The 12,813-nt window shown below is 45.8% G+C and overlaps 1 protein-coding gene across 3 annotated transcripts in view; it reads left to right on the top strand.

The window, feature by feature from the left end:
- Positions 1–335: 335 nt before the first annotated feature.
- Positions 336–12,813, top strand: part of Htr4 (5-hydroxytryptamine receptor 4) — a 185,051-nt gene continuing 172,573 nt past the window's right edge. The window contains exon 1 of one of the 3 annotated variants that reach the window (NM_012853.2): positions 336–1,131. The gene's annotated coding sequence lies outside the window, so the exon portion shown is untranslated. Of the gene's footprint in view, positions 1,132–1,280; positions 1,410–12,813 lie in introns of those variants that run through there. The other 2 variants (XM_006254793.5, XM_017600859.3) reach the window with 2 other exon arrangements.

Consider the following 12,813-nt stretch of genomic DNA (forward strand, 5'->3'; position numbering starts at 1 on the left):
ATGTGTGAGACCTTGGGTTCAGTCCCCATACTGGATACAAACTATCCAGCACAAACTCCTGATTTCACCTGAATTGGTTCCGGCAAACAGTAGGTTAATGATTTTTAAGACTGTCTCGGACACTTTCTCTGCTCTCAGAAGTTGATCACTGCTCACAGTTCTGTTGGGCGGCTTCCAGACAGCCTTGGTGGTACTTGAAGATGAATTCTTCATTCTAAGGTTTTAGGGCCTCTCCCACATCCGAGTTGATAAAGGCTCGGCCTCTTTCCAAACTGCCCTAGCAACGTTTTAACATTTTAACACTTGCACTATTTCTTCCTTGTGATTGGAGGCTTTGATCAGATTTGTTGACAGCAGATGGATTTTGCGCTGTCATCGGCCCTCACAGACACTTCAGATCCCTGAGTGGTACCCACGCCTGGACGTTCGGAAGCGTGTAACACTACTATCAGTTTGTACCCTGCCTTCCATGTGAGAGCACTGAGGCCAGTTCCTGTCTAGTCACGTGGTCAAGGTCACAGGTGGTCAGAGCTGGGAGAACCAGCTCACTAACTTCAGATAAGATGGCAAAGAGCAGACTCACAAGGATGGGGCTGATCGCTTAGGGAGCCCTCAAACATCTGAAAGCATTAAGTCTGCAGAACTTGTGCTCCAATTCCCGAAGTGCCAGGTACTCCCTTGAAGGCCACTCCCAGCCAAACCTTGCTCTGGGCCAGGCGGTGTCAGGCATGAGAAGGAGGAAGTAGACTGCACAAAAGGATTGCCTCTGGCACAGACACCTCAGAGCAGTCTGGAGTTTATTGTCTCTGAATAGAGGAAGTGGACACTCAAAGAGGTGAACAGATTTGCCCAAGGTCACCGAGGAGTCTGCAGTGAGGCCAGGGTTTGCCCCCTGTCCCCAGCGAATGGGTACGGTGGTCCTGGTCAGAGAGAGCACATGCTGGCCAGCCCAGGGGTGTGAGATCGGGCAATCTCTGTGCCCACTCCCCAGTGCGCCCCTCTGCACAGGTGGCACCCCGCGTGCCCTGTGGGGGCGGCAGCGAGCCGGACCGCAGGGACACCTAAGCTGGGGGCTGTGGAGCCTGCCGAGCCTGGCTTGGTTGGAAGGAGGAGGATGCTCTGCGTGCCCAGGTGAGCCCAATCTGGGGTCTCCAGCCTAAGCTGGTGCAGGTGCCCGCCTTCTTGCCTTTTCCCGAGCGCGGGGGCTGGAGCCGGCATCAGGGGGCGGCGGCGAGGGCGCAGGCAGTGGCGGGGTGCGCTGCTCAGCGCAGCAGCAGCGGCAGAAGCAGGGCTCTGCGCTAAAGGTGGCCGCAGCGATCTGCCAGGGTGCCGCTCTCCTTAGCCTTCCGCAGCCGCGTGGGGCTGGGAGTGCGCCACGAGATCAGAACCCCAGGAGCCCACGTGTGAAGGTGGGGATGCCGAGAGGGGGCGGGGCGGGATGCCCGGGTTGGAGGGGGCTTCAGGGTTCTGTACTTCCGATACCCACCAGCCTTTGTCGCACGGATGGGCTGTGTGTCAGTGTGGGTGGGTGGACTGTCTGTCTGGGGAGGACTTGTCTGCAGCGTGGGACCACTGAAGGTTGAAAGGCTGCCCTGCACCTGTGTAGGTAAGTACTTGTAAAACTGCATGCGTGTTCCCTGACTAAATGAGGTCGTGTGTGAAAAGGAGAGGAGGAGAGAGGAGAGAAGAGGGAGAGAGGCTATGTTGTATATCTGCCCGTATTGGTGTTAATTTGATGGATGATGTCTCCATGGACTGTAGATGATTGTGTGTGTGACTGAGTGTGCCCTCTATGTGTAACGAGGTATTTGCCTTTTGCGTGTATGTGTATAAGCAGCCCGCGTGTGTAGTGGCAGGAGTGTGTGGATGTTCTGTGCTGCGTGATGATGTCTCAGTCACTGGCAGTACTAGGGACCATCCTGCTGTTGCCTTTCCCGGAATCCAATCTCAATTGAAGATGCTTCTTGCCCGGGCTTGCTTGTACCTTGTGCATGGCGCACTGCTGGCTGCTTGTGAGAGAAGTGGCTGTTGATTCAGGGGAATGCTAATTGGCAAAGGTGTGGAAGTCTTGGCAAGTGGTTGACTTCTTAGAGTTGAGTCTTGGGAGAAAATCTTGGCGATTTCCCATTTTACCCATGAAAACAGGAAGTGTTTCTTAAGGATCAGATTTGACATGAAAGTGTCTTCCAATAAGGGGGTGGGAGGGCAGAATGGCGCAAGTTTGCCTTCTTGGTCTTCATATTTCGGGGATAGAATTCTTTGGGTCCTAAAGCTGTAGGTGACCCTGGCTTATAGCTGCTGAGAGATGTTTGTCTGGTCCTCAGAGATTTCAGCATCAGTGACCAACGGATCAGAAGTTGCTCATTGTTGCGTATGAGCACAGCTAGAGAAGGAAAGCAGCATTGGTGATGGATGTGGTACCCGAGAGAGAAAGGACAAGACCCACAGAGTCCTGACAAGCAGTTCCCATCTAGGAAATACCTTCCTATAGAAAAAAAGGTTATACAAAGTAACCAGATGTTCCAACATTCCCAATTTGTTACTAAATGTTGCATTTGTTTTTCTTTGTACATCCTTTCTCTGATCTCCCTGTTGTGTTTACATCATTTCCTCCTCTGGGGAGTATCTTTGCGATAATTACTTTTTATGTGGTAGAGTCACCTTTGGCATTTAAACTCTAGGAGAACGAGAGCACAGTGAAGTTACCCAAAATTTCAGGAGGCCTTTAATCCCTCTGTTCTGAGCAGGTAGGGGGTTCCAGAACACCAGGACAATAACACTTGTGGTTGTCCTCAAGTATTCCAGGTTTTACTTCAAAATGTTATTCCTTGGGCCATCAAACCGAATGCCTTTTCTTTGTACTCTGGACTCACCAACATCATCCCATCTCCGCTCAGTCTCTCTTCCTTCCGGACCATCACCTACTGAAGGCAGCACCTGGAGTTGTCAAAAGCAGCACACCATCCCAACCTGTACCCCTGTTCTCCCGTCATCTGACTGATGCATCATCTTCCAAGTCATCTAAGCAGGGTACTGACGTCACCTCTCATTTCTCCTCCTGCTTCATCAGGAGTTGCCAAAGCTTAATCAATTAGCAGTTTGTCCATTTTCCCAGAGCCAGTTTTCCCTCTTTTCTTATTCTCACCAGCGCCACCTCTGTCAGATGAAACCCGGATTTAGGGAATTTCCAAAGTCCGTGACATACCCAGACTATGATCATAGGGAAAATGAAAGATGAGAGAATCAATGCAGGGAGGGAAGAGGGAATTCTTGTGATCGCCAATGACTAGCTAAAACACTCTATCACTTCTTGATGAGTGTCACATTGCGTGACTTAGCTCAGGTCTCTACCCCTCTCTGGCTTAGCTTCTTTATTTGTCTAAGTGGAAACAGAATTTGAAAGAGAGTCTTGTCAACTAGATCATTTTGAAAGATTCTCTCAGCATTGACCCACTCCAGCTGCCACCATTTTAGCAAGAATAACTTTACCTAATGTCTCATGTGAACCTTCAAAAAATTTAGTAACCTTTGTTTACAAAAGAAAATTGAGGGGTGGAGAGATGGCTCAGTGGTTAAGAGCACTCACTGCTCTTCCAGAGGTTCTGAGTTCAAATCCCAGCAACCACATGGTGGCTCACAACCATCTGTAATGAGATCTGATGCCCTCTCTGGTGTGTCTGAACACAGCTACAGTGTACATATATAATAAATAAATCTTTAAAAAAAAAAGAAAATTGATTGAAGATAGGGTTAAAGGGGAAAAGTGAGATTTGCTGCTGACTTAAGTTTGAGGTTGAGGATTAACTTCAACCTCAGAGTCAGGGGTTTTAAAGGTCACTCAGTTCACATCTTCGTGAAGTGCCAGAGTTTCCTTATGAAGATAATGTCATGCTACATAATAATTCATGTTTTCTCGGGCCTCAACAGCACTGGCATTTGGAATAGATGATCCTTGCTGTCCTATGTAGTGTAGGATATTTAACAACATCCCTAGCATCCATTAGTAGCATCCCAATGTTACAACAACTGAAACCATACCCAAACACTGCTAACTGTGTGAGTGGAGGCACAAAGTCTTCCCATAGTCTAGTTGACAACCACTCCTGTAAGTCATACAAGCCTGGTCGCCTCATAGCAACGCTTTACAACCAAACGCTTGCTATGTTGCTAACTGCCATTCTACCATGCCTCTTTAGCTACCCTCATGCACTCTCCTTTTTTCCTCCTGGATTTTCACTGTCTTACTTCTCTGCCTGCAAGTACTCAAGATGTGCTGCGGGCCGAGGTGCATTTCAGAGGCATTAATATTCTTAATAACTCACATTAACCCGGCCCTTGATATGTGCCAGGCACAGTTCTAAATGCTTTATGTGGAATGTCGCATTTAATCTTCATTAGGGATCCTAGGAGAGAGAGAGAGAGAGAGAGAGAGAGAGAGAGAGAGAGAGAGAGAGAGAGAGAGGAGATCGGTCTCTTGCCTTCATTTTAGAAATGCAGTGACTCAAGTTTACATAGGTAATAAATGTGTCCTGCTCTCTCAGCTATGTGTTGATGCTGATGTTGATGCTGAGTGTTGGTGCTGATGCCGGCTGGTGTGATGTCCTGCTGCAGTTCTTTGTTGGGATCTTCACAATGCACTGCCGTGCAGCGATGAGATTTGGTGTTACAGTCTAGACAGGAGAAACGAAAAGACCCCTTAGCCTAGCTGTGCAACCAAGTCGACCTCTAGGAAGGAGGTCAAAGACACTTCGGTGTAAATTGTGTTCGGTTGTCAGTCGGTTGTCATATGCCATTCTTCGTTTAAAAAGAAAAATACCTTCTCTTCTTCAGAATTAGCTCAAAGGTATGTGTATAGTGAGAGGGGGGTAGCTGGGTGGGGTCCTGGAGGAGAGAGTGAAAAGGGAAATGGAAGGAGGTGGGGGGCCAAGCAGTGAACAAGGCATCTCCATTTCTACAACTCCCCCACTGACTGTCTTTGGCATCCAAGTTAAAGTGCCTGTGTTTTCATCAGCTCCCTCCTTAGTCTTCTTAGCCCACCCTTTGAGCACTCCATTTTGCGTGCCATTGAGGCAGAGATAAAAATAAAATGCAGAAGTCCCCTCAACAGGGTAATCGTTAGGACTGGCCTGCAATATTGTCAGAGTAAGGGTGACTCTTGTAGCAATGACTAATAAACTTGGTGATCCAAGGTCGACTAAGAAGGTTGACTGTTTCTTTTAAGGCTGCCAGTCGGATCCACAGCTTCATCAGTTTTGACTCTGTACATCTGTGGTTTGTCAGAGACAGGGGCCTTCAGTCTGTGACGAGCAGTGGAAATATCCACCAGGCTTGTGTAGAGCCTACCTCATTGGGCAGCCTCCCCATGTTTTGTTTCTGGGTGAGACGATTTTCACATCTACTGGCTGTCTACACGCTGCTGCTGCTTCTCTAGAAGTCACAGTTGGGATTAAGACTTAGATAATTAAAATGAAACCTTTCCTTGGAAAGATGACCTTTTAAAAACAAGCATTGTATTAATGAGGAGGAATTGGTGGAGCAAAATCCCAAAACAATAAGAGTGATGAATTCATCTCTCATTAAGCATCCGCCTCAGATCTTTCCATGTCCTGGTCTACACTCAACCCCTACCTCAAGTTGGATGGTAAAATACCCCACTCACAGGATAATCAGCCCCAGAGTCCTTTACTACATTGTATGATGCCAAGAACCTCATGGGACTCCTCTGCGAGACTAAGTAGGAAGATTCTTCACCCACCTCTTTGTTTCTTGTGCAATTGCATTGTATTCCCTTTCCTTTCAGACCTACATTAGAACAGTGGGAAACCACAGCCCATTTTCATGTAACTGAGGAAATACAAATCAGAAAGTTTCTTTAACAACCGAAATGTAAATTCGCTCAACCCCCACATTCCTCCTGAGCGCCAACACTTTTTTTTTTATTTTTGCATGATCACATCCAAACTATGGACCTTTAAAAACTTGTTCCGAAAGTTCTTTTTAAACAAGTGATTTTATTTGCTGGATATAGTGGCACAGGCCTTTAATCCCAGTCCTGGGGAGGCAGAGGCAGGCGTATCACTGTGAGATGGAGGTCAGCCTGGTCTACATAGGGAGTTCCAGGACAGCTAGACCTGCTTAGAGAAACTCTGTCTCAACAACAACACAAATGATCCACTTACTTCTATTTTACTTCTGTGAGTGTTTGTCATCATGTACATGTGTGCGCCATGCGGATGCCTAATGCATATCAGACCAGAAGAGGGCACTGGGTTCCTTGACACAGGAATTCCAGAAGGTTGTATTTGGTGCTGGGAACCAAACCTGTGTCCCTTGCAAGAGCAGTAGACACTCTTAACCGCCGAGCCATCTCTCCAAGAAAGAGCTTGGCATTTTGAAACTTAGGTAGAATATTCATTGCTACCTATGGGGTCAGAGTCCAGGGTCAGTCCATGTATAGTCTTTAGGTAGTGGCTTAGTCCCTGGAAGCTCTGGTTGCTTGGCATTGTTGTACTTTTGGGGTCTCGAGCCCCTTCAATGAATATCCTAGTAAGAGCACCAGTGGAAGGGGAAGCCCTGGGTCCTGCTAAGACTGAACCCACAGTGAACTAGTCTATGGGGGGAGGGCGGCAATGGGGGGAGGGTTGGGAGGGGAACACCCATAAGGAAGGGGAGGGGGGAGGGGGATGTTTGCCCGGAAACCGGGAAAGGGAATAACACTCGAAATGTATATAAGAAATACTCAAGTTAATAAAAAAAAAAAAAAAAAAAAAAAGAAACTTAGGTAGAATAATGTTTATTGGGAATCCATCCTATGCTAACAAAGCCCAAGTAGATGTTTTATGCCTCGTGTTTCTGGATTTTTTTTTCTATCAGCTCTTCAGAGAAATATTGATTCTGTGATTTACAGATTTGGAAAACACAGTCTAGAGCTTTAAAGAACCCCTGTGTCTGGACTCTAGCTGTTCTTTTTCACCTCTGCATGGTACTTGTTAACAATGCTTTACTTAAACAAAGGTTGGAGTCTATTGGAAGGATGCTGGGGCTTTTCTTAAGGACTTGAGGAACCAGAGTCCAGGGCAGAAAGGTGAAAGGTCACTTCCAGAGAGCTCCGCTCCAGGAGCTCAGGATGTGTTATTTGTTGCCCTTATTAATGGAACACCTTTTAAGGTCTGTGTCAGTCAGTTGGAATTCTCCAGAAATAGGCTCTTATGGGATCGCTCATCTGTGAACACAAGGTCAAGGTCACGATCCAGGCTAAGTGTAGCTGTCAGGGACTCATGCCAGTAGTTTCAGTAGACATTTTCCAGTGACAAGTGATCTTTTGAAAAGTCAAGAAACCATTGCCTACTCTCAAACAGCTAGTGTAGTGCAGACAGAATTTAAAGGCAGATTTATCGACAGGGCTGCATATTTTTTCTTCCTTAAGGGATGTCTGATGGGGAAGAAACATAATGTGGTGTGTAATAAGCACAGTCATGATTCCCCACAAGACCCCATTCTCCATTCCCTGCACAGAATCCTTATCCTCCCGTCTGCGCATCTCCTGGATTTCTGGCACATCTCCGCCCTCTGTTTTCAGTGCCATTTGGCCTGGCCTCCCATTTGGTTCATGCGTGTCACATCTCTGACACACAGAACCCAGGAGTGGGCGGGAGCCATCAGCTTGCCCCAGACATCCCCCTAGATAGTAAATAGTTAAGGCTAATACACATCCTGCACTGGCTGTGAATTTTGTTGACAACTCTTATATAATTTACCTTTCCTAACAGCCATGGGGGGGGCAATTTTGTATTTATTTCCCAATATTTTATCTTGGAAATTCATGGTTAAGTGTATTGAAGGAATTACCTGTAGGTAAAAACCCAGTAGCTTTTGTAATTAGTATTTTGTTAGAACTGCTTTACCTCGATGCTACCACCCATTGGTACATTCCTTAAGGATTCAAAACTTGCTCCCCATTTTTATATTGGGGAATCTGATATCAAGGCAGGAGCATGGCTCACCCAAGGTCAGATGTGGAAGTGTCACTGCAGTTGGTGTTGAACTTTGGTTGTCGCACTCTGCGAAGCATTTACTCTCTGCCAAGTAGTTGTATCCCCTCTGAGAAGGAGGAGGAAATACTGAACTGAAGGACAGCACGAAGGTCAAACGGTCCGCAAGCAGCCACGATTCCCACCACTCTGATCCTTCCGACAAACAGTCCCCGTTACTCCTTTCCTACTACACAGCCTACTAGAGATGCTTTCATGAAACCTATAGACTCATTGCTTCTCAATGTTTTACATTTCCTATGAGTAGGGCAGGCTGGGAAATTACTATTTTAGATGATTCTTTACAGTGTTCCAAGAACTCTTCCATGTGGTTTTTTAATTTTTTTTATTTTATTTAAAACAGCAGATCTGCAAGACAGATGGGTTGAGTATCCTAAAGGCAACACCTAGCATCTGGAGACCAATGGCTTACAGGAACAAAGCAAGGAGCACGATGTGATAGGATGCTAAGAACCTTGCTTGGGCCAAGGCTTAAAATGTATTCTCTTTCAAATACTCGAAGATGCTGAGGGGGGGAGGGCGGGTGTTTGAAGATGTCCACATGTACTAAGTAATGCTAAGCTGGGAAAGTTGAGCTTGGGGCTTATTAAGATGTTTGTCCTTTCGTGGGATAGGTCAGTAGGTAAAGATCTGGACTTTATAGACACGTTCCAGTGTTGCTCTGGACAGCATCCATTGTAGAGGTCTCAGTTTATCCATTTGTGAAATGAAGATCACTGTAGTTCTGCCCCACAGTGTAGCATGAAGACAAAATAGATGTTGCACAGAACGGTTTGGTCCTAGTCCCACATAGAACGTCTTTGTTTGTTTGTTTGTTTACTACGTTAAATGCACTTCTGTGAAATCTGTTGGCACAGTTTCATTTTCCCACTTTTGTGAGTCGGGGGATATGTTTTTGGGAGGATAGTATAGACAGAAGCATTTTAGAGGTGACACCTTTATTTTTTTTATTTTTTTATTTTTTTTTGGTTCTTTTTTTCGGAGCTGGGGACCGAACCCAGGGCCTTGCGCTTCCTAGGTAAGCGCTCTACCACTGAGCTAAATCCCCAGCCCCTGAGGTGACACCTTTAGAGGTGACATTTTAGAGGTGACATTTTATCAGGGAAAGGACAGGATTCTGCTCAAGCATTTGCAGGTAAGAATTTGTAAATAGCTTCTGTCCATGGAGATTGCACTGGCAAATTTAATTGGGTGTGATCATTTGCATATTGTATCTGAAATATAGAATTCTGCATAAACCATCTTCTAATCCAGGAGTTTTCGAAGCAATGGAAGGAAGGGGGCAGAAGAGTTAAATAGGCTGTAGAGCCCTTGCTCTTGGGATGTTCAGCAAACCCTGGGATCTAGGACTCTTGGTCATGGGCCGTGTAAACAGATAAAGAAACACTAAGGAAGATTTCAGAACGGATGCTCACTTAGATGGATGCTCTGTATCTGAATAGCCTTTCCTAAATTGTCCCCAGATTCATCTGTAGCAGAACAGTCACCAGGATATTTGATAATTTCGAGATCCCTGGGTTTTCTGAACCTGAGATTTTAGAAGAGATTCTTAGGTTCCTTCATACCTGAGAACCACACGCTTTAAAGCCTCAGTTTAGGTGTAATGAAAACTTTGGCTTCTGATGCACCCAGTTTTGGGTCTCTGACACCAACGGTGAAAGAAACATTAGCGTCCTCATGCTTAGATTCCTTGCAGGCAGGAAGGATGGCTTCTGTAACCACATCTCAGGATGGGAGGCGAAAGTCTTTAGGTGCGTTGCTTCCATTTTGAAGAATCACAAGAGGAGACAGTCTCCAATGATTGACATGCACCTTGTTAGGGAAGCTCACATTACAGAATCCACTGGGATTCTGTATATTTGTGCATCAATCATGAGAGGTTGATATGTCACTTGTCACTATGATATGGACGACACCATCGGGGTAGGGAGAGTTAAGTCATTTACCAAGGTCATATAAACTGCGGAGAGGACCAGAGCATGTTTCAGGGCTGGAGTTTGAATTAGGAGTTGGCAAAGTCTCTGGTCTTTATGCCAACTGCAATCTAAGAACCACTTTACAGTTTTCAAGTTGTTAGGAATATGTCAGGTGAAAATTCTATGAAATTCAAATTTCCGTGTTGACTTATTGGAGTACAGCCATACAATTTTATTTCTACAATGTCTGTAGCTGCTTTCCCACAAACTCCGGAGTTTGATGCTTAGGAGTGCGTCTTTGTGCTCTGAAAAAGCCAAAATACCTAGGTGACCCTTTACAGAAGGGCACAATGTGCTGCTCCCCTGTCTCAAACAGCTCTGCTCATGTGCATCAAATTCCAGTCATCTGACTTCTGTCCCTTTGTGAATCTTGCCAACACCCATACCATCTGGAGCATTATCTGCACAGCATTTTCCTTTAGGTTAATTAATTTTCCTTAAATAAATGTATCCTTAAAGAATCAAAACCATACGTGGAAGTCAGTGACACTTTCAAGAAATAGTAGGCACCATAAAAGCAGTGCACTGCACACACTAAGTGTGTCAGAGCACACTACATAGCAGCAGCAGGCAGTGTCTACCTTCTTCCTGTATTCCTGCAGATGCCTGCACTGTTTCCCTGTAGAAGGCAGTGCCACCCCTGCATTGTTTGTGGAGAGAGATCCTCAACATGCTAGATTCTCTTTGTTCATAGACATCATGATGTGGAGGTGCCTGGGAATCCTTGTGACCAGTCCTATCCAACCAATTTCAGGTGTGGGAGTGCTGATGCCCCACTTACCACCCACTCTTCCAAGCAGCTCTGAGGTATATAATGTCTTCATTTCCAAAGGTTTCCCTGTAGGGTTTTGTTTCAGTGTCTGAGTAACGTATTTCTCGTGACTGGCTCTCATTTCTCCTTTTGCTCCCTCTCCTTCCCTGTCCCATCTTTTCTTTCCTCTCCCCTCCTATTCTCTCCTCTCCCCTCCCCTCTCCTCCCCTCCCCTCCTTTCCTACCCTACCCTCCCTTCCCTCCTTTTCTCCCCTCTTCTCCTTTCTTCCCCTATCCTGTCCTGTCCTCTCCTGTCCTGTTCTTCCCTTCCCTTCCCTTCCCTTCCCTTCCCTTCCCTTCCCTTCCCTTCCCTTCCCTTCCCTTCCCTTCCCTTCCCTCCCCTCCCCTCCCCTTCCCTTCCCTCTCCTCCCCTTCCCTTCCCTCTCCTCCCCTTTCTTCTCTCTCTCTCTCCCCCTCTCCCTCTCTGTCTTTCTGTCTTTCTCTCTCTCTCTCTCTCTCTCTCTCTCTCTCTCTCTCTCTCCCCCTCTCTCTCTTTCTTTCTTTCTATAATCATCCTTCCTTCCCAGTGCACCTTCACTATGTGCACTTCATCTTCACATTGAGATCTGCTTCCGGGGCACCCAACTAAAATAATGGTGTGTTCCTTGCTAAAGACTGTGGATGTGAGGGTTGTTCTTTTTTATTCTGAAGAAGATTAGTGAATAGCAGGAACATACTTTTATAAATTATTTTTGAGGTTATAATATAATTACACTATTTATGCCTTCCCATTCCTCCCTCCAAACCTTCCCATACATACCTCTTTTTAGCTTTTCATCATATATATGTATATATTTATATATGTGTGTGTGTGCATGTATGTATTTTGAAATAGCAGGAAGAATTTGAAAGATAAATTAGCACATATCTGAGTCTTTCTCATTAATGTAAACAACAGTGTTTAAAATAGAAAATGAGGGACAGCTTTGTGGTTAGGAGAGTTTGCTGCTCTTCCAGAGGATCCAAAGTTGATTGTTAGCACCACACACATCACATCACTCCAGCTCCAGGGGATCTGATACACACACACACACACACACACACACACACACACACACACAGACACATAAAATAAAAACTTTGTGAAATGGAAAATGAAAACAGAACACATTTTCTACCCTATAATGTTTTAGCACCTAGCCCTGGAGTCACCTGGTCCCCGTCATCATATTCTTTCTCATGAGGTAGGAGAACCATGTCTGGCCCGTGCACCACCTCGGTTCTAAAGGAGAAGCTCTGGAGCGGCATCAGCGTCAATAGTACCTGTGAGTTTGTTATAAATACAGACTCTCTAAACCTACTCAGTCAGAAACGCGTGGGGAGCATTTTGTTTTAACAAGCCTGCAGGTGATCCTCATGCATGAAAGCCACAGCCCTACCATAAACAGCCTCTTATTTTGTTCTGTTCTCATTGAGCGCTTGGATTTCATGAGACCGTCAAAATCATCGCTGACTTGCTTTCCCCCTTCAGACGTGACTGACCGAGAGTTTTCATGCCTTTATTTTATTTTATTTTATTTATTTGAGCCTCTGTTGAGGTGGCCTCTGGCCAAGGCATACAGGTCAATAAATGGAAAGTTCTAGTGATTCGAGTGATCTACGTAACAGCAAGTCTCAAACTGCTCTCAAGACTTCTATGCCTTCCGCTCTAACACCCCAGAAATGGGGCTAATTCCTTCTCCAGTGATGATGCCATGCTGCTCCCTTAACGGATGCTTGTGCATCCTGTCCCCATCTCTCTTCATAGACTCTGGTCAAAGGAGATATTGATCAAGTGGTAACAAAATCTCTTTTATGTTCCCCTCAATCTCTTTGCCATCCTGAAATGCTAAGACCCATCCTTATTGGACCCCGTTTGTCTCTGGTAAGCCTCGTGTACTTAGCGTATTCTTTGAGGGTCGGAAGCCCCACCTTGTAAAACAAAGTTTGTTTTCTACAAATATTCTAGGTCTGTTCCTACACGCCCCTTCTTCGT

The sequence above is a fragment of the Rattus norvegicus genome, chromosome 18 (assembly GCF_036323735.1).
Source record: "Rattus norvegicus strain BN/NHsdMcwi chromosome 18, GRCr8, whole genome shotgun sequence".
NCBI lineage: Eukaryota > Metazoa > Chordata > Mammalia > Rodentia > Muridae > Rattus > Rattus norvegicus.